Below are 20,114 nucleotides of genomic sequence, written 5' to 3'. Positions count from 1 at the left end.
GGATGACGGTGTTGATGTGAGCCATGACCAGCTTTTCAAAGCACTTCATGGCTACAGACGTGAGTGGGCACAGGCTGTATGGTGATCTGCTTAAAACATGTAGGTATTACGGACTCAGACAGGGAGAGGTTGAAAATGTCAGTGAACGGCCTCCCGGGTGGCGCAGTGGTTAAGGGCGCTGTAATGCAGCACCAGCTGTGCCATCAGAGTCCCTGGGTTCGCGCCCAGGCTCTGTCGTAACCGGCCATGACCGGGAGGTCCGTGGGGCGACGCACAATTGGCCTAGCGTCGCCCGGGTTAGGGAAGGCTTGGTCGGTAGGGGTGTCCTTGTCTCATCACGCACCAGCGACTCCTGTAGCGGGCTGTGCGCTAACCAAGGTGGCCAGGTGCACAGTGTTTCCTCCGGCGCATTGGTGCGGCTGGCTTCCGGGTTGGATGCGCGCTGTGCTAAGAAGCAGTGCGGCTTGGTTGGGTTGTGTATCAGAGGACGCATGACTTTCAACCTTCGTCTCTCCCGAGCACGTACGGGAGTTGTAGCGATGAGACAAGATAGTAGCTACTACAACAATTGGATACCACGAAATTGGGGAGAAAAAGGGGTAAAATTCAACATACTTCAAGATACTTGCTAGTTGGTCAGCGCATGCTCGTAGTACACGTGCTGGTAATCCGTCTGGCCCTGCCGACTTGTGAATGTTGAACTGTCTAAAGGTCTTACTCACATCGGCTGCAGAGAACGTGATCACACAGTCATCCAGTACAGCTAGTGCTCTCATGCATGTTTTGGTGTTATTTGCCACGAAGCAAGCATAGAAGTAGTTTAGCTCATCCGGTAGGCTCATGTCACTGTGTAGATCTCAGCTGTGCTTCCCTTTGTAGTCTGTAATGGTCTGCAGGCCCTGCCACATCCGACGAACGTCAGAGCTGGTGTAGTACAACTCGATCTTAGTCCTGTATTGACACGTTGCCTGTTTTATGATTCTTTGGAGGGCATAGCAGGATTCCTTATAAGCTCCGGGTCCTGCTCCTTGAAAGTGGCAGCTCTAGCCTTTAGCTTAGTGTGGATGCTGCCTCTAATCCATGGTTCCTTGTTGGAGTATGTACGTACGGTCAATGTTGGGATGGAACATATTTCAGGCTGTGCTAGCAAAACAGTCCTGTAGCTTAGCATCTGCTTCACCTGACCACTTTTTTATTGATCTAGTCACTGGTGCTTCCTGCTTTAATTTTTGCTTGTAAGCAGGAATCAGGAGGATAGAATTATGGTCAGATTTGCCAAATGGAGGGTGAGGGAGAGCTTTGTATGCATCTCTGTGCGTGGAGTATAGGTGGTTCAGAGTTATTTTCCCTCTGGTTGCACATTTAACATGTTGATAGAAATTAGGTAAGACTTATTTAACCTCTTGAAGCTAGAGGGCACTATTTTTATGTTTGGAAAAATAACGTTCCCAAAGTAAACGGCCTATTTCTCAGGACCAGATGCTAGAATATGCATATAATTGACAGATTAGGATAGAAAACACTCTCACATTTCCAAAACGGTCAAAATATTGTTTGTGAGTATAACAGAACTGATATTGCACGCGAAACCCTGAGAGAAATCAAACCAGGAAGTGGCTTCTATTTTGAAAACTCCATGTTCCATAGCCTCCCATTGCTCCATTTAAAGGGATATCAGATTCATTTTCCTATCGCTTCCTTAAGGTGTCAACAGTCTTCAGACATAGTTTCAGGCTTTTATTTTGAAAAATGAGCCAGAACGATAACATCGCGTCAAGTGGTCACATGAGTTTTGCTCGCACAACAAAGATTGGATAGGTATTGCTTTTCCCTCTCCTACTGTGAAAGACATTTGCAGTTGATATATTATCAATGATCTATTTTAAAAACAACCTGAGGATTGATTATAAAAAACGTTTGACACGTTTGGCGCTACGTTATTCAGCGGTTGCTGATGTCCATTATCCCGCTTAAGGGATGGGTAGCGCCAAGAAGTTGAGTTTCCCTGCATTAAGGTCCCTGGATACTAGGAACGCTGCCTTTGTGTGAACGTTTTCTTGTTTGCTTATGCGGAATACAGCTCATTCAATGCTATCTTGGTGCCAGTTTCTGACTGTGGTGGTATGTAAACAGCTACAAAGAAAATAGATGAGAACTCTCCCGGTAGGTAATGTGGTCTGCAGCTTATCATGAGAAACTCTACCTCAGTCGAGCAATGGCTCTTGACTTCCTTAGATATCGTGCACCAGCTGATGTTTACAAAAATACACCGCCCCTTGTCTTACCAGATGCCGCTGTTCTATCCTACCGGTGCAGCGTATAACCAGCCAGCTGTATGTTGATATTGTTGTCGTTCAGCCACGACTCCATGAAGCATAAGACGTTACAGTTTTTAATGTCCCGTTGGTAGTTTAATCTTCCCAATAACTCGTCAATTTTATTGTCCAAAGATTGAATGTTTGCGAGCAGAATTGAGGGGATTTGGGGGTTTATTCAATCGCCTCCTACTCCTCAGAAGGCAGCCCGCCCTCCAGCCTCTCTTTCCCTTCCTCCTCTTCACGCAGATCACTGGGGTCGGGGCCTGTTCCCGAGGGAGCCGTATATCTTCCGTGGGATGGTTTTCAGTGGATTAATTAAATTAATTCAGCCCACGCAAGGGAACCACGCCTGCAAACGCTGTTACGCACCTGCATATGGTACAGTTCATATGTCTGAAAGTGGAAAGCAAACCTTTTTTGAACTTGAAAGAGCCATTGACGGGCTCAAAATATTTTTGGGGTCAGTATGGTTTCACATACAACCATTACCCTTCCCAAAGAATCGTTGAAGAACCCCAATTTTACGTGTGCACTCTTGGTAAATTAGCTTATTAAGCAATTCCCCCATCCTGCAACACAGGGCGTTCCAGATTTATCCAATAGAATAACAATAATTAAAAGGATAATAGCCTGACTTGTCCTCTCGCTGACACTCCTGATACCCTGGCCAAAGAGGGATTGGATGGGACTACTGTGTGTGTGCGTGAGCGAGAGGGAGAGAGGTGCAAGAGTGTATGTGTGGGTGTGCGTGTGTGTGCGTGTGATATCGTTGGACAGGACAGAGAAATGAGAGGTGATCCATTTTAACGTCCTCTCCTGTAGAGAGCAGTGTATATATGACCTCAAAAGGAGAGAGAGAGACAGAGCGCCAGAGTGGCCCTAAGCTTTCAGTAAAGGTGGAAGTCACAGATAGGAGTTATCTCTAGTTCAATATTTAATTGGTGAATTTCTCCAGTGGGTTTTCTCGAGTTAAATCTTTAATGAAGATTAAGCAGGACCTAACAAAGCCTAATCAACATCCCTTAGGATAACGGTCAGAGGGGAGAAGAGAGGGGGGATTGAGTCAAGCAATCAGGCCACACACACAGGAACAGACACACAAACACATGCACACATGAACCCGCACGTATGCGCGAATGCGCGCACACACACAGCACTGTAAACCCCAAGGTTTTTTTTTCACTCAAATGCTTCTAGTAAGTTGAACTCAAAGTCAATGAAAAGTCATTGTTACTTAAAATGTTTATGTGGTATTGACTCAAAACTAAATGAGAAGTCCCATCAACTAAAGAAGTTTAAGTTGTTATAACAAATGAACTTTTTACACATCATACTCACTTTGGAACTATTTTCACAAGTATGTGGTAAAATGTCACAACTCTTAGTACAAAACTAAAAACAGATCATCAAAAACACATTTTTTCCCCAACTTTAAGCACAAGTTCAACACACAAAATCACACAGTAACTTTTTCACTAAATCTAATCAGTTTTTCATTTAGAAATATCGTTTTATAGAAAGTATTTGCCTTTCATGTGATTCGCTTCTCATTTGTTTAAATGGATGTAATCCACTGTACCTAATGGTTAATCACTTAACCATTTGGTAAACCTACAGATTTTAAAATGGTCTACTATATATGGATTTTGAGAACTACAGGAATCAAATGTGTGTTTGCAAAGTATAAACATCTAAATTACATGTATGATACATGATAACCATACATAATGACTCTTGCATATTGCTAATTCATTTCACTTGCTAATTGAATGGTAACCACAATTGGTCACCGTATAAAAGTGAGCTGTGTGTGAACACTTGCAATGTCTTTCAAGAAAGAAAGAAAGAAAGAAATCAAAGGAGCCCGTCAGAGAGGTGGGCATGGGCCCCGTCAGAGAGGTGGGCATGGGCCCCGTCAGAGAGGTGGGCATGGGCCCCGTCAGAGAGGTGGGCATGGGCCCCGTCAGAGAGGTGGGCATGGGCCCTGTCAGAGAGGTGGGCATGGGCCCCGTCAGAGAGGTGGGCATGGGTCCCGTCAGAGAGGTGGGCATGGGCCCCGTCAGAGAGGTGAGCATGGGCCCCGTCAGAGAGGTGGGCATGGGTCCCGTCAGAGAGGTGGGCGTGGGCCCCGTCAAAGAGGTGGGCATGGGCCCCGTCAGAGAGGTGGGCACTGGCCCCGTCAGAGAGGTGGGCATGGGCCCCGTCAAAGAGGTCAAAGAAGTGGGCGTGGGCCCCGTCAAAGAGGTCAAAGAGGTGGGCGTGGGCCCCGTCAAAGAGGTCAAAGAGGTGGGCGTGGGCCATGTCAAAGAGGTCAAAGAGTTGGGCATGGGCCCCATCAAAGAGGTCAAAGAGGTGGGCATGGGCCCCATCAAAGAGGTCAAAGAGGTGGGCATGGGCCCCGTCAAAGAGGTCAAAGAGGTGGGCATGGGCCCTGTCAAAGAGGTGGGCATGGGCCCCATCAAAGAGGTCAAAGAGGTGGGCATGGGCACCGTCAAAGACGTGGGCAAGGGCCCCATCAAAGAGGTCAAAGAGATGGTCATGGGCCCTGTCAAAGAGGTGGGCATGGGCCCTGTCAAAGAGGTCAAAGAGGTGGGCATGGGCCCTGTCAAAGAGGTAGGCATGGGCCCCATCAAAGAGGTGGACATCAGAGGGAGGCAGATGGCAGTGAACTGTTGTGCCTAATGAAGTCCGGGCCGCCGTCGTTGACCATGTGGTAAACAAAGGCCTTACCACGGCAGAGGCTGCCAGATTAGTTCACCCCAATCTGAAAAAATCTTGCAGGATATGCAGTATGCTTTACCCTTGCAGGATATGGACTATTCTTTACCATTATATTTATAGTAAAATACATATTGTAATACATGTAAATTCACAAAACATACAGTATTCTTACAGTATGATCTATTGGTTCTGCTCTCAGAATTGACAGAAGACCCCATGGTGGTGGCAGTGGTCGTGTGCTGACTGACCAGTCTGAGTGGGCAGTGGTAGAAATGGTGAGGGCCGGGTATGACATAGGGCTGTCCGAAATAAAGCTGGCCATTGATGAGAATGATGACACCTTTGCCAATGTGGCATCCATCAGCCCCCCAACAATCACCCGCCTTTTGAAGAGGCACCAGGTATCTATAAAACACATTTACCTGATGCCTTTTGAGAGAAACAACGACCGGGTGAAACAACTGTGAGCCGAGTATGATCAGGTACAGCACTATATACTGTATTACAGTTTTTCTGAATGCTTAAACACTAACAGTTAGTCTTGAAGCACTATCTCTGAAACCATTATTAACACTTGTATCCAATGCATTTACCAAGTGTGCTAAACTGAATACACATTCTCTGCTTTACACTCAGTTTGTAACACACTTCAAGCAAAACTGTAAACATTGGTCTCTACATTGCTACACTATTTCGCTAATTGCCTTTCGACATTGACACGTGAAAACACTTTTCGATAATAAGTTCACTTACAAATCAAAGCGTGAGCACTATAAATAGGCCACAGGTAAACAATTGGTTTGGACAACAATGGAGGCCATTATTCGGTCAGAGAGTAAGAGGGGTGAGAACTAGAGGAGGATGAGGAAGAAGTGAAGAAGTAATAGTAAGAGGAGGAAGAGAAAGAGGAGTCAGGAATACAATAGCTGATGAAATCAGAGCTACTGTGGTTGACCAAGTTGTCAACCATGGGATGAGCATGAGGGAGGCTGGGCAACGGGTTCAACCAAATCTGAGCTGCTATACTGTTGCAGGTATCATCCGGATATTTAGAAATGAGAACCGGTAAGTAACTGTAAGTGCTGTAGTCTTACTGGTACAGTAAGATGTACTGTACTTTCATAATGAGAAGGATCTTCACTAAAACCATTCAAATGTGTTTACAAAACTGCAAGAAAACCAGTATCTGGTAGAAGAAGTTGACTGTTCACTCCAGAGCAGGAGACCCACATTGTAAATATGGTCATTGCAAATAACTGCATCAGACCCAGAGAACTGCAAGACCACATAATGTCAGATAACACCATATTCCACAACGACAGAGTGAGTCTCTCTGCACTGTCTCGTCTACTGAAACACAATAGAATTAGGATGAAGCAGCTGTACAGTGTCCCTTTCGAAAGAAACTCAGACTGTGTAAAACAACTGAGATACGAATATGTGAAGGTAAGGTATACAATCCTATCATTGGTACTGGATCTGGAAGTGCATGGTGCTACATCATATTGACTGATCCCTGTCTTTTGGTACCGTGCTACATTGTTTTGTCTTGTCTCTTTCAGAGAGTCATGGAGCCAGAAGCAGATGCAGTGCATCATGAGCTAATATATATGGACGAGGCAGGTTTCAACCTTGCAAAAACAAGGGGCCATCATCAACGTCCCGGGACAACGTGGTGGCAACATAACAATGTGTGCTGCTTTTAGTCAAAACGGCGACCTTCACCAACATGCAATTCTAGGCCCATAAAACACTGCACACATTATCACATTTCTGGACACCCTCCACAACAGACTAATCCCTGATGACCAGTGGCCAGAGCAGCCCAGGTACGTTATCATCTGGGACAATGTTAGTTTCCACCGGGCTGCTGTGGTCGGCAATTGGTTCACAGGTCACCCAGTTTTCATCACACTCAATCTCCCCCCATACTCTCCGTACTTGAATCGTATTGCATAATTATTCTCTGCATGGCGTTGTAAGGTGTATGATCGCCAGCCCCACCAACGCATACCCCTTACCCCTTCTACAGGCAATGGAGGAGGCTTGTGGAGACATGGATCAGGGGTCATGCCAGGCCTGGATACGGCACTCCAGGCGATACTGTCCACGCTGCCTAGCTCAAGACAACATCGTATGTGATGTGGATGAAGTCTTATGACCCACAAAGAAGGTGAGATGTAGCCCCCCAAAAAAATCTGTTCTTTTTTTTCTAGCACAAATGTTTTTGTTTTCTTCTACTGCGCTTTTGTTGTTTGAGGAGTTTTAGAACATTTTGAGAGACAAAAATAACATTTTCCCCTTATTTGTATTGATAGTGTGTTATGTTTGGAATACACATCCATACTTTACACGTTTGGATACCTGTGTGTATGTGTGTTTACTACATGTATGACAAAAGCCACATGTGTTTTTAATTTATACTATAAGTGCGTAGTTGGTGCTTCGTGTGCATATTCAAATTATGGTTTGTGTGTACTGTACTGATGCAAAAACACAATTTTTTTAAAGAGTTTGAAGAGTTTTGCAAGAATTGTGTGCTTTTGCAAGATATGTATAATGTGTTGATGGTATTGTGTAAGGTTTTGTGGTTAGTGTGTAGCCTATCATTTCAAAGATAATGCCTAGCGCAATCAGAAAAAAATGTAATGTTACTATTTGATGCACATGCTACTTCACAATATCATATTGGAACTATACTGTAAAAATAACAAACCAAAATATATTTTCAGAGGGTGATAGTGCTTGATGCTGCTGTGAACCATCACAAGTATATCTTCATTGATGAAGCGGACTTCAACCTGGCCAAAACTCGTCACCGTGGGCGGAACCTCATCGGCCAATAGGCGACCTGCCAAGTGCCTGGACATCTCCATGTGCACAGCTATCTCTATCTCTGCACTCCTCATTGTGTTTCTCAATGAAATTGAGCAGGCCTGTCAAGTTGAAGGGGTCATCTATGTCATTGTGTGGGACAATATCACATTCCACCATGTAGAGGTGGTTCAGGAATGGTTTCAGGCTCATCCCTAATCGTTGCCCTATTCCTGCCGCCGTACTGTCCATTCCTCAACCCTATTTAGGAATTTTTGTTCAGCATGGAGTTGGAAGGTGTACGATTACCCTCCCAATGAGCAAGCCACCCTCCTTTTGGCCATGGATGAGGAATGCGACATCAATGCAGACCAATGTCAAGCCTGCATTTGTCATGCCAAAAGGTTTTTCCCACTCTGCAGGAACAATGGAGACATTCACTGTGATGCGGATGAGAATTTTTGGCCAAATGCTCAAGACAGGCTTGATACAAATTAATGTGTGCTAAGCTTTGTTTAATTAGTTTATTTAATTTCTTACATTTGATTACAGACAGTACACCTATGTTGCAATTATAATCTAAAAATATATATATATTTTTGGGCATGAATGATTGTAGAGGGTGTCTTCGTTGATCACACATGTCACATATACTCACTCTCTGGCCTCTAGGTCATCAGGCTGCTGATTATCCCACACATCTTTCACCATCGTCTCGCACACCTGCACCTCATGACACTCACCTGGACTCCATCACCTTGATTATCTTCCCTATATCTGTCACTCCCCTTGGTTCTTTCCTCAGGTGTTATTGATGGTGTTTTCATGTTGGTGTGTTACGTTTATTTATTAAAACACTCACTCCCTGACCTTGCTTCCCGACTCTCTGTGCGCTCATAACAATTCTGTCATTAAAATTCTGTTTTGGTGATTAAAACTTCTTAAGGTATAGGGGGCAGCATTTTCACTTTTGGATAAATAGCGTGCCCAATTTCAACTTCCTGCTACTCATGCCAAGAATATAAGATATGCATATTATTAGTATTAGTATTTGGATAGAAAACACTCTGAAGTTTCTAAAACGGTTTGAATCACGTCTGTGAGTATAACAGAACTTATGTAGCAGGCAAAACCTAGAGGACTAACCGTTCAGATTTTTTTTTTTTAGGTCTCTGTCTGTTCAGTGAGTTCTCATTGGGAACCAATATTTTTTAGGAACTTGTTTTCAGTTCCTACCGCTTCCACTGGATGTCACCAGTCTCATTTGGATGAGGTTATTCCTTTGTGCAATGAAGAAGTAAGGCCATCTAGGAACTGCGTAACACTGTTGAGAGTTGCGCAAGACTTGAAAAGTAGCTTGGTTTGTTGTCTTCCTGTATTGAACACAGATAGACCCGTCTTCAATTTGATAGATTTTTTCAGTTTAAAAATACCTAAAATTGTATTACAAAAGTAGTTTGAAATTTTTTGGCAAAGTTTACAGGCAACTTTTGAAATATTTGTTAGTGACATTGCGCAATTTGGAAGATGCTTTTTTCTGGATCAAACGCACCAAATAAATTGACATTTTGGATATATATGGACGAAATTATTCGAACAAAATAACTGATTGAGATGTTTATGGGACATATTGGAGTGCCAACAAAAGAAGCTTGTCAAAGATAAGGCATGTTTTATATTTTATTTCTGCGTTTTGTGTAGCGCCTGCAGGGCTGAAATATGCTACCCTCTTTGTTTACTGTTGTGCTATCATCAGATAATAGCTTCTTATGCTTTTGCCGAAAAGCCTTTTTAAAACATGTTGGCTGGATTCACAACGAGTGTAGCTTTAATTTAGTATCTTACATGTGTGATTTAATGAAAGTTAGATTTTTATATCATTTTATTTGAATTTGCCACGCTGCATTTTGACTGGCTTTTGGCCAAGTGGGACGCAAGCGTCCCCTATACCATATTAAACCAATGTACTCATTACATTCCACAATAAATGTATATTTTAAATCAATGGTTGTGTTGAGAGACGTTTCAATCCAAATAAACACACAATGACAGGTTTTGAATGAAAGACTGGCTGAGTTACAAGTGTGACCAGTTTGGAGTTTTGTACAAAGAGTTGTGAAAATGTACCACATACTTATGAAAATGGTACCAAAGTGTTTAAAGAAAACCGTAATATCTGTGTTTTTGCATGTACATTTAGTGATTGATTGATTAATCTTATTCTACACAAAGATAAATAACATACATTTTATTTAAAAAATGTGCACCCATTACTGAAATGGTTGGTCCAGTTTAAATGGCTTATATATTTGAGGTGTAGCTTAGAGTAGGCGTTACTCAAAAATGTCAAGCTGATACAACTCAAATCTGGACCACCTACAGCAGGGGTGGGCAACTCCAGTCCTTGAGGGCCAGATTGGTGTCACACATTTTCTCCATCTCCAGCAAACACAGCTGATTAATCAAATTGCATTCTAATCTGAAGATCATGATTAGTTGATTATTGGAGTCATGCGTGTTAGCTGGAGCTGGGGCAAAACTGTTACACCAATCAGGCCCCTGAGGACTGGAATTTCCCACCCTTGCCCTACAGTGATATTGGTTTGAGTAATGACCACAAAATCACTTTAAAAAACTGCACTAAATATATTAAGGCTACGGGATTCTTCAAAAGTTTTGAGTAATGACAGCACATTGGGGTTTACAGTGTAGTGCAATGTGCTGTCATCACTCAAAACGTTTGAGGAAACCCATTGCACTTAATATGTATGCGGACAGTGTGCCTGCCTTTCAGAGTGATTTGTACTCAGTTTACAATGCACAATGAAGCTACTGATTGGAGAAAAAAACTCCCAATAAATTCCCAACACTTCCAGAGGTTTCTCAACTCAAAGGGTTTGAACACTAAATTACATTCTAATACATACATCTAGTAAATCCCGGGGTTTGATTAGGCCAGTGGCACGCCTCGGAGACACATAAACACACACACACACACCTCAATGACGGAAGACATATCCAGGAAACACCATTACTCATCCAAAGGGAACCCTTTTTTTAATAAAGCTAAATTACACACATCCACACAACCGAACAGCGATTATATTACTGACACACACACACACACACATGCACACACAATCACTTTTCAATCATAGTGAAACCTGTTGTTCTCCTGTTGCTTACTGACATCACCACAGGGACACAGAAACCTCTGTATTATCACAATCTAATTGACTCCGCTGCATTCTGGATTCCCCATATAGCAGAGAGCGGAGTCATTACACACACACACACACACACACACACACACACACACACACACACACACACACACACACACACACACACACACACACACACACACACACACACACACACACACACACACACACACACACACACACACACACACACACTCACTCAGCAGAACACAGCCTCTTCCAGCTACATTAGGGCTAAGTGCATTTGACACAGAAGGAGATGAACATGTTGTCATTTATTTGTGTGTGTGTGTGTGTGTGTGTGTGTGTGTGTGTGTGTTTGTGTGTGTGTGTGTGTGTGTGTGTGTGTGTGTGTGTGTGTGTGTGTGTGTGTGTGTGTGTGTGTGTGTGTGTGTGTGTGTGTGTGTGTGTGTGTGTGTGTGTGTGTGAGCTTGAGTGTGTGTCTGTTAATGTCCCACAGTTTTCCCCTTTCCCCTAAGATGAGAGACAATAGATAATAACACAGAGATATTGGACTGGCTACAAAGTTTGGGGAATGAGTCAACTTTATATTTTCACACACACACTCACACACACTAGTATAGTTTCTGGTGACGTTTGGCGAACCTGAGTCTATTCCACCACCAGATCTCATGTATACGTCAACATGTACAGTATGCATGCAAGAAAACTTCCATCAGCACACACACACAACACACACTCATGCACGCACACTAAGAGGGGCAAGGAGAGAGAGAGAAAAGCTGACAAACATTTTTCTCAATTTCACAAAAGCAGCCGAGCCGGTGTCAACATGATGAATGAGAAAATAAGGATATCGAGGGGAGAGAGAGAGCCTCTTCTTTTTTACACACACACATACGCACACACGCACACACTCAAACATAATTTCAAGTTCAGATGACTTCAACTTATTTTGGGTGGTAGACCTCATTAGAATAATACCCAACATGTTAATATACTGATTTTGCTAGGTTAAAGTTCATATGAGGAAATCTGTCAATTTAAATGAATAAATTAGGCCCTAATCTATGAAGTTCACATGACTGGGCAGGTGTGCGTGCGGGGGTGCAGCTATGGGTGGCCTTAGAGGGCATAGGCCCATCCATTTGGGAGCCAGGCCGACCTGTTGGTTGGTTGACACAACTAAGTGCACTGCCAGTTTTGAAAATGGTGAAACATCGGAGACATGAGCAAGAGACAGATAGGAACATAATGTTCCCTACTGTGATCTCTATTATATCATTTCAAAGACTTAGTCAGTTCTGAAATGTGTTATTTTCAAAGTAGTCATTGCGAGTGTACAGGAAGTAAGGCATCCAGGTTAAAGAAAACTACAAGTTTAGATTTTCTTACGATCAAAAACTTGTCCTCTCCACTAATTTGTCAAAACAACTTGAATAGCTTTGTTAGGACAATTAAGTAAAACCACATTGATTTTACTGAAAGTATGCAGTTCACTCAAGTTATTACATCCAAATTTGTCAGTTCCACTGACTTTACGAGGTTAAGTTAAAATTAACTCAACACAAAATCTGGATTGTACTTCATATTACATTTTAAGGCAGCCAGGTTACAGACTTTTTTTAAAGATCCTGAACATGAATTCTGAAAAGTACTTTTATCTCATGGCTAACGTGCCAGAAAGTTTGAAAAGACTAGCTGAGTGGGCGGGGAGCATATATTCATGAGCTTGCCTTGACTGACAGCTCTTTGAAACGCCTATGTCAAGCAACTTGGATGCAGTGAGCGGTGTAAGCAGTAAAATCATCTCAAGCACATTTGGTGAAACACAAAGCAACTCAGACATCAAAATTGCATCAATTATATATATATATTTTTATACATCTCCTGTTTGTCATGTCTCTTATGATGCGACTCACACCAGCACTAACAGATGTGTTGACATGACAACTGTGTCAGAGTTTTGAGCAACCCTCCCCTTTTGTTCCATGCTGGCTGAAGACCTAGTTAGCCAGTAACTATCTCACGCCAGACACAGACGAAAGGAGAAATATATCTTTGCCATAGATGAATAAGGGTAAACTTGAAATATATTTGCTATATAAACCATGCCCCTCTGGAAATACGACTTACCCTTAATAATGATTCCAAGTGTTTGACTTTGGCGAGGAGACCAGTAACTTTATGATCAAACGTTATCAATGTAGAAGCAACAGTAGTTTTTCATACTTTGATCTGGTTTCCTTCAAATATCATCCAATATCATGAAAAACATGATTGACTGTTCATGACCTTTAAGTCTCAGCAAATATATATATATTTTTTTACAGTGCATATGCATCCACACATACACACGCAGCCACACATTTTTATTACTTAATTTCTGCATCGGTCATTAAACAGGTGAGAGCAGATTTTAACAAGCAGTTTCAGCATTTTACTGTAATTGATTGAAAATATGCACGATCACAAAATACTTGTGTGTGTGTGTGTGTGTGTGTGTGTGTGTGTGTGTGTGTGTGTGTGTGTGTGTGTGTGTGTGTGTGTGTGCGCGTGTGTGCGTGAGCGAGCGAGCGAGAGCGAGAGAGGAAGAGGATGAGAGGAAAGATAAATGTTTGGTACCACCTGCTGGTCACACTATGGGAGACCAGAGAATGAGACCAGGCTGCGATCTAAATGCCACATTATTCCCGTTAAAGTGCAGTACTTTTGAAAAGGTCCCATAGGGTCTAAAAATATATATTTACTTTCTAAATGCAGAAATCATCACCATATGATACATTTTGCATCATTTGACACAAAACACTGCATCATATGATGCTAAATGTATCATACAGTGATGATTTCTGTATTTTGAAAGTTCGATATCATGGGACTGTCAACAACAGAATAATGAAACAAACAGTAAAATATAGTTTTTGGTGTGGAGTTTTCCTTTATTGCCTACACTTAACCTTAAACACTTCTACATTTAACTGTATGCAACAACTTCGAAATTTGAGGTTTGAGAAACATGGATGAATGTCTAATTCTGATGTGAGACTGTCATCACTAGTTGGTGTACCCCCAGCTGGGCTGGGCTGGGCTGTGTGTGTGTGTGTGTGTGTGTGTGTGTGTGTGTGTGTGTGTGTGTGTGTGTGTGTGTGTGTGTGTGTGTGTGTGTGTGTGTGTGTGTGTGTGTGTGTGTGTGTGTGCTTGCATATGCATGTGTGTGCTAACCCCAATATCCGATATATTATGTCTTTACTTGTGGTTTCACTCATTAATGATTGTACTGACCCCTATGCACTCAACTCAAGCATTAGTGTTGTAGATACGGGACACTGTTGTGTTATGCAAGGGAATTGGCTAGCACTATACACTCATCTTAGATGAAAGTGTTTGCTACACAAAGGGATTAAAATATGGACAACATGTATAGTAACCTACCAGCTCTCACAGTCTCATGTCAGAACTAGATGTTCATCCATGTTCCTCAAACATCAAATTTCAAAGTTGTTCCAAACGTCAAATTTTGAAGTGTTGAAGGTTACGTTTAGGCATTAACTCCGAATTTTTAAGGTTAAAGTTAAGGTTTGGGATAGGCTTAAAATAACAAGATCAAAACAACTTTCTATCACTCGATTTAAAACTTGGAATAAGAGGCAGATACTTACGCCCTTCCACAACGCCCAAGCAAAACCGAAACCTACTTGATGGTAACAGCTCTCTCTGTTGCCCCTAGTGGCCAGTTTCCGCATAATCTCCAGACGTCCTCAGACATGGATGGACGTCGAATACTGACTTGTATAACGAGTGACCTGGCTGAAAGTAACACCATTACAGCATTGATGAATGTGGTGCTTAATAAAACACACATCCTGTTAGTTTTAAAAGGACCATCAACTAACACTATCTATCGCTGCATCCAATCAAGATGTCTTCTCCGAAATGAATATTGAGTATTGATTGGTCCCCAGATGTACAAACTAATACAAACTGCCCCAGTTACGCTGATTGCTCATTTCCGACTGGTCCAGCTCTCATGACTGTTGTTTTGTTAATGTTCCTAAGGCCCTAACAAGTTTATTTTCAGCATATTAATAATTCACAGCCAGTCTTAATGATAATAGCTACCACAGCCATACAGAGCTGGTTGTTAAGAATGCTGCATTATTAACACTGATAAACAGTGGTAGAATAATGGTGGAATGGGGAGGAAGGGATAGTGGATAATACAATCACCATCACAATGCACACTGCCCTATCCCATCTGGACAAGAGGAATACCTATGTAAGAATGCTGTTCATTGACTATTGCTCAGCATCCAACACCATAGTACTATCCAAACTCATCATTAAGCTTGAGGCCCTGGGTCTCAACCACACCCTCTGCGATTGGGTCCTTGACTTTCTGACAGGCCGCCCCCAGGTGGTGAAGGTAGGAAACAACATCTCCACTTCGCTGATCCTCAACACTGACACCCCACAAGGGTGCGTGCTCAGCCCCCTCCTGTACTCCCTGTTTACCCATGATGGCATGGCCATGCACGCCTCCAACTCAATCATCAAGTTTGCAGACGACACAACAGTAGCAGGCTTGCTCACCAACAATGATGAGACAGCCTATAGGGAGGAGGTGAGGGCACTCGGAGTGTGGTGTCAGGAAAACAACCTCTCACTCAATTTCAACAAAACAAAGGAGATGATAATGGACTTCAGGAAACAGCAGAGGGAGCACCCCCCTATCCACATCGATGGGACAGCAGTGGAGAAGGTGGAAAGTTTCAAGTTCCTCGGCATACACATCACTGACAAACTGAAATGGTCCACCCACACAGACAGTGTGGTGAAGAAGGCGCAACAGCGCCTCTTCAACCTCAGGAAGCTGAAGAAATTTGGCTTGTCACCAAAAACCCTCACAGTCTTCTACAGATGCACAATTGAGAGCATCCTGTCGGGCTGTATCACCACCTGGTACGGCAACTGCTCCGCCCACAACCGCAGGGCTCTCCAGAGGGTGGTGCGGTCTGCACAACGCATCACCGGGGACAAACTACTTGCCCTTCAGGACACCTACAGCACCCGATGTCAAAGGAAGGCCAAAAAGATCATCAAGGACAACAACCACCCGAGCCACCGCCTGTTCACCCTGCTATCATCCAGAAGGCGAGGTCAGTAGAGGTGCTCAAAGCTGGGACCGAGAGACTGAAAAATAACTTCTATCTCAAGGCCATCAGACTGTTAAACAGCCATCACTAACACAGAGAGGCTGCTGCCTACATACAGACTTGAAATCATTGGCCAGTGGATCAATGGACCACTAGTCACTTTATTAATACCACTTTAATAATGATGTTTACATATCTTGCATTACTCATCCCATGTATATACTGTATTTTATACCATCTATTGCATCTCGTCTATGCTGGTCGCTCATGGCCCATCCACATATTTATATGTTCATATTCTTTTTCCATCCCTTTACTTAGATTTGTGTTTATTAAATAGATGTTGTGGAATTATGAGATTATTATTGCTACATTGTCGGAAATAGAAGCTCAAGCATTTTGCTACACTCACAATAACATCTGCTAACCATGTGTATGTGACCAATAACATGTCACTTGATTTGATTTGACACTGTGTTTTGGTGATGTCCAGTGCATCTAATTAGCATTTAACACTCACACGAATCCCATAACAATTACAGAGAAGACGCTGGAGAGAGAGAGGGAAATGGAGGAGAGTGTGATGAGCATGAAAGAGGGATGAAGTGTGAAAGAGTAGTGGGGATGCTTTTAGCCTCTCCGGCAGAGGAGTAATGACCTATTACAGAGCCAATTGTAGACAGTGTACTGCAGAGTTGGCATTGCACACACAAATTGGTAATATTTCCATGCCGGGGGCCTAAACACAGCATTATATTAGAAGATTCCAGCACTCTGGACCTTGAATAAGCACCACTCTACAACCATATAAATGCTTATTATAGAGCTTGATGCAATGATGTGCTTGTTGCAATTGATATACAGTATTTTGCTTGATAGTGAACTCTGTGATTCCAGGGGTTTGTATTTCTCTGATTGTCCTTCAGATTGTTCTAACAATTGACAAGCCTACATAATGCATTCCATATGGCACCATATTCCCTATATAGTGCACTACCAACTAAGGTTAGGTTTAGGCATTAACTCCGAAATCTTAAGGTTAGGCATTAAACTAGTGGCCGGTTTCCACCTTATCTCCCGACGTCCTCAGACATGGATGGACGTGGAATACTGACTTGTACCACGGGTGACCTGGCTGGGTACACACACTTTGCATGCCATCCCTTCATCAAGGCCATTGCAATACGAGCAGCAGATGCCATTCTGCTTAGACAACCCACGTATCCTCTGTTTGTCGCTCTCTCCGTGCTTCAAAGAACTCCCAACTCTTTCCAACAAGCTCCACTTTGAAAAACACAACTTTGTAATTAGAGTGGTGTCAGTGCGATTGTGATGTTGGCCGTTGATTTGGCCTGGGGGGGCCGTTGAATAGCACTGATACTGCCTCAATCAGGAACTGGCTTAATTGGAATTAGAGAGAGAGGGGAGCAGTTGAGGAGATCTGTGATGTAGGAGAATGCGGGAGAAATCTGTAGATAGTGTGGTGTGTGTGTGTGTGTGGGGGGGGGGGGGCGTGTGTGTGTGTGCTGGGGTAGAATGGAGTCAAATCACTGCAACAGGAACAAACCACGTCACCGTGTCACTGGCATCAATCAATAAAGACTTGGAGGAATGAGCATGGCTGATAGGAGAGGGGGTCTGAAATGTCTCTTGAATATATAGTATGTTCAGATTTAATCAGATAATCTTAGACACCAAAATACCCCACAGCTGGAAAAATTAAATTAAATAACCATCCTACTCTCTTTATAGATACCATAGTATTTTTTTATGAAAGATTTACAAGAAGGACCTACCTAACTATATAATGTAGATGTGGCAGCCTATGAGAATATTGGAAGGATGGCTTATTGGAGGCATGCGTTTAAGATAGCTCTTTTGGGCACCCGTTAGAGTAAATGTCATTCCAGTTCATCATATTAAGTTAGTACACTAGAACCGTCACATTTCTTCCAATGTTTATGCATATTACATATTCAAATATAATATTAATAACATTGCTTTATTTAACTAAGCAAGTCAGTAAAGCACAAATTCTTATTTACAATGACGGCCTAGGAACACTGGGTTAACTGCCTTGTTCAGGGGCAGAAAGACAGATCCCTTCAGATCCTTGTCAGCTCGGGGATTCAATCCAGCAACCATTCGGTTACTGACCCAACGCTCTAACCACTAGACTACCTGCCACCCCAATATATATAGTAATAAAGTGTTAACTATTCCAACTTTGGGATTTGCTTAGAGATTAGTTTATTAGTGACATGCACAGTGTCACAGGTGTAATTTCAGGGTACAGTGAAATTCTTAAGCTCCCAGCTCCAGGGTTCCTCAAGTCACCACTAATTCAAGAGTGTACTGAAGGGAAACAACACCGTGTAGGAACTTCCACCGGTATAAATGGGTTGTGATTGATCTGTTGTCGCGGCGATTAGATTTCCATTGACAGGGGACTAGAAGGGGCCCCTGGGGGACTGACAGGTCGCTCCTGAGGAACAATCACCTGCACTTTTATTCAACTGCATGCAATTGGAAACACAATGACACACACATGCAAGCTTGCACACACATGCAACACACACACACACACAATCTGTTTTCCCGGGCCAAAATGTGCCATGTGAAAGCCTATTATTATATGACAAAAGGAACGAATGAATGAGCATCTTACAAAGACCTTACATTTCCGATGTCAGCAAAGTAAATACCAAGTCAGTGAATCAAGTGTTTCCCCACAGGCTCGTAGGGCAAAGCACTGCTAACAGGCGACAGAGAGATGTGACTAATCTCCCACTCAACGTGACCAATAGCCAAAATGTCAGTGTAAATCAAAAATAGTTCCACCATGCCCAGGATGACCCCAGGGCTCTCTACTGTACGGCTCTCTACCAACCCTCCATCTCTCTCTCCCTCCTCTTCCTATCTCCCTTTCCCTCCTTTCTTCATTCTCTAGCTTCTCTCTCCCTCTCAGCTATGGCTCCTTATCAAACCATATGTCATAGTTTCACTTAGAAATTCAAAGTTTTATGGATGAACATCTATTTTTGCTGCATTCATTCTGCATGGTTACAGGGTTAATTACAGAGAAAAATAAACTCAAAGGGTTAAGTTTAGGTATTAATTCTGAGTTAAGGTTATTGCTATGATTTGGTATTCTCACGCCTTGCTAGCACATTGTAAACTACCATGGAGCAGTGGTCAGAGCAGCTTTGACCTGAGTAGCGCACTTTGCCGCCAACCATCATAACTTTGTGCCAGTGCTGGGCAACAGGAAGGCATATATCGACGTTCTCAGGACCTTTCAAATGTCCAAAATTGAAGTCTAGTGATCAGCCTGCCCTACCAACCCTCACCCACAGAGCCATCTCAATATCTCTCCCTCCCTCTCTCCTTGTACCAACCCTCAACCTCCCCCACAATCTCTTCTCCCATATCACCTTCTCTCTCTCCTCTCCTCCCCCCTCCTTCTTCTTTTCCCATGCAAATACAGAGGAGCTGCAAGCCGGCCTAAAGTATGAAGAAAAATGCCAGGTGGCTATTTGTAAATAATCTGCAATTAATGTGCGTTATTAATAATAGATGACCTGGTTGTTACTGTAGAGATTTATACAGATGGTGGTGAAGGGATCTTCTAGTCCTCTTTTTCAATTAAGCATGGTCAGAGAGATAGAGAGAGAGAGAGAGAGAGAGAGGAGAAATGACAGAGAGGAGAGCAAGAGAGAGAGAGTGAGAGAGAGTGAGAGAGAGTGAAGAGAGAGAGAGAGACAGAGAGAGAGAGAGAGAGAGAGAGAGAGAGAGAGAGAGAGGAGAGAGAGAGGGCGAGAGAGAGTGAAGCGGAGAGAGGGAGAGAGAGAGAAGACAGAGAGAGAGAGAGGAGAGACGAGAGAGAGAGAGAGACGAGAGAGAGAGAGAGAGAGGAGAGAGGA

The 20,114-nt window shown here is 43.0% G+C and overlaps 1 protein-coding gene across 1 annotated transcript in view; it reads right to left on the bottom strand.

The window, feature by feature from the left end:
• LOC109899150 (RNA binding fox-1 homolog 3) overlaps nt 1-20,114 on the bottom strand; it is a 745,488-nt gene that overhangs the window by 313,068 nt on the left and 412,306 nt on the right. The gene's annotated exons all lie outside the window — the stretch shown is intronic.

The sequence above is a fragment of the Oncorhynchus kisutch genome, linkage group LG11 (assembly GCF_002021735.2).
Source record: "Oncorhynchus kisutch isolate 150728-3 linkage group LG11, Okis_V2, whole genome shotgun sequence".
Lineage (NCBI taxonomy): Eukaryota > Metazoa > Chordata > Actinopteri > Salmoniformes > Salmonidae > Oncorhynchus > Oncorhynchus kisutch.
Note: the sequence above shows the minus strand (reverse complement) of the source record. Positions and strands in the feature narration are given on the sequence as shown.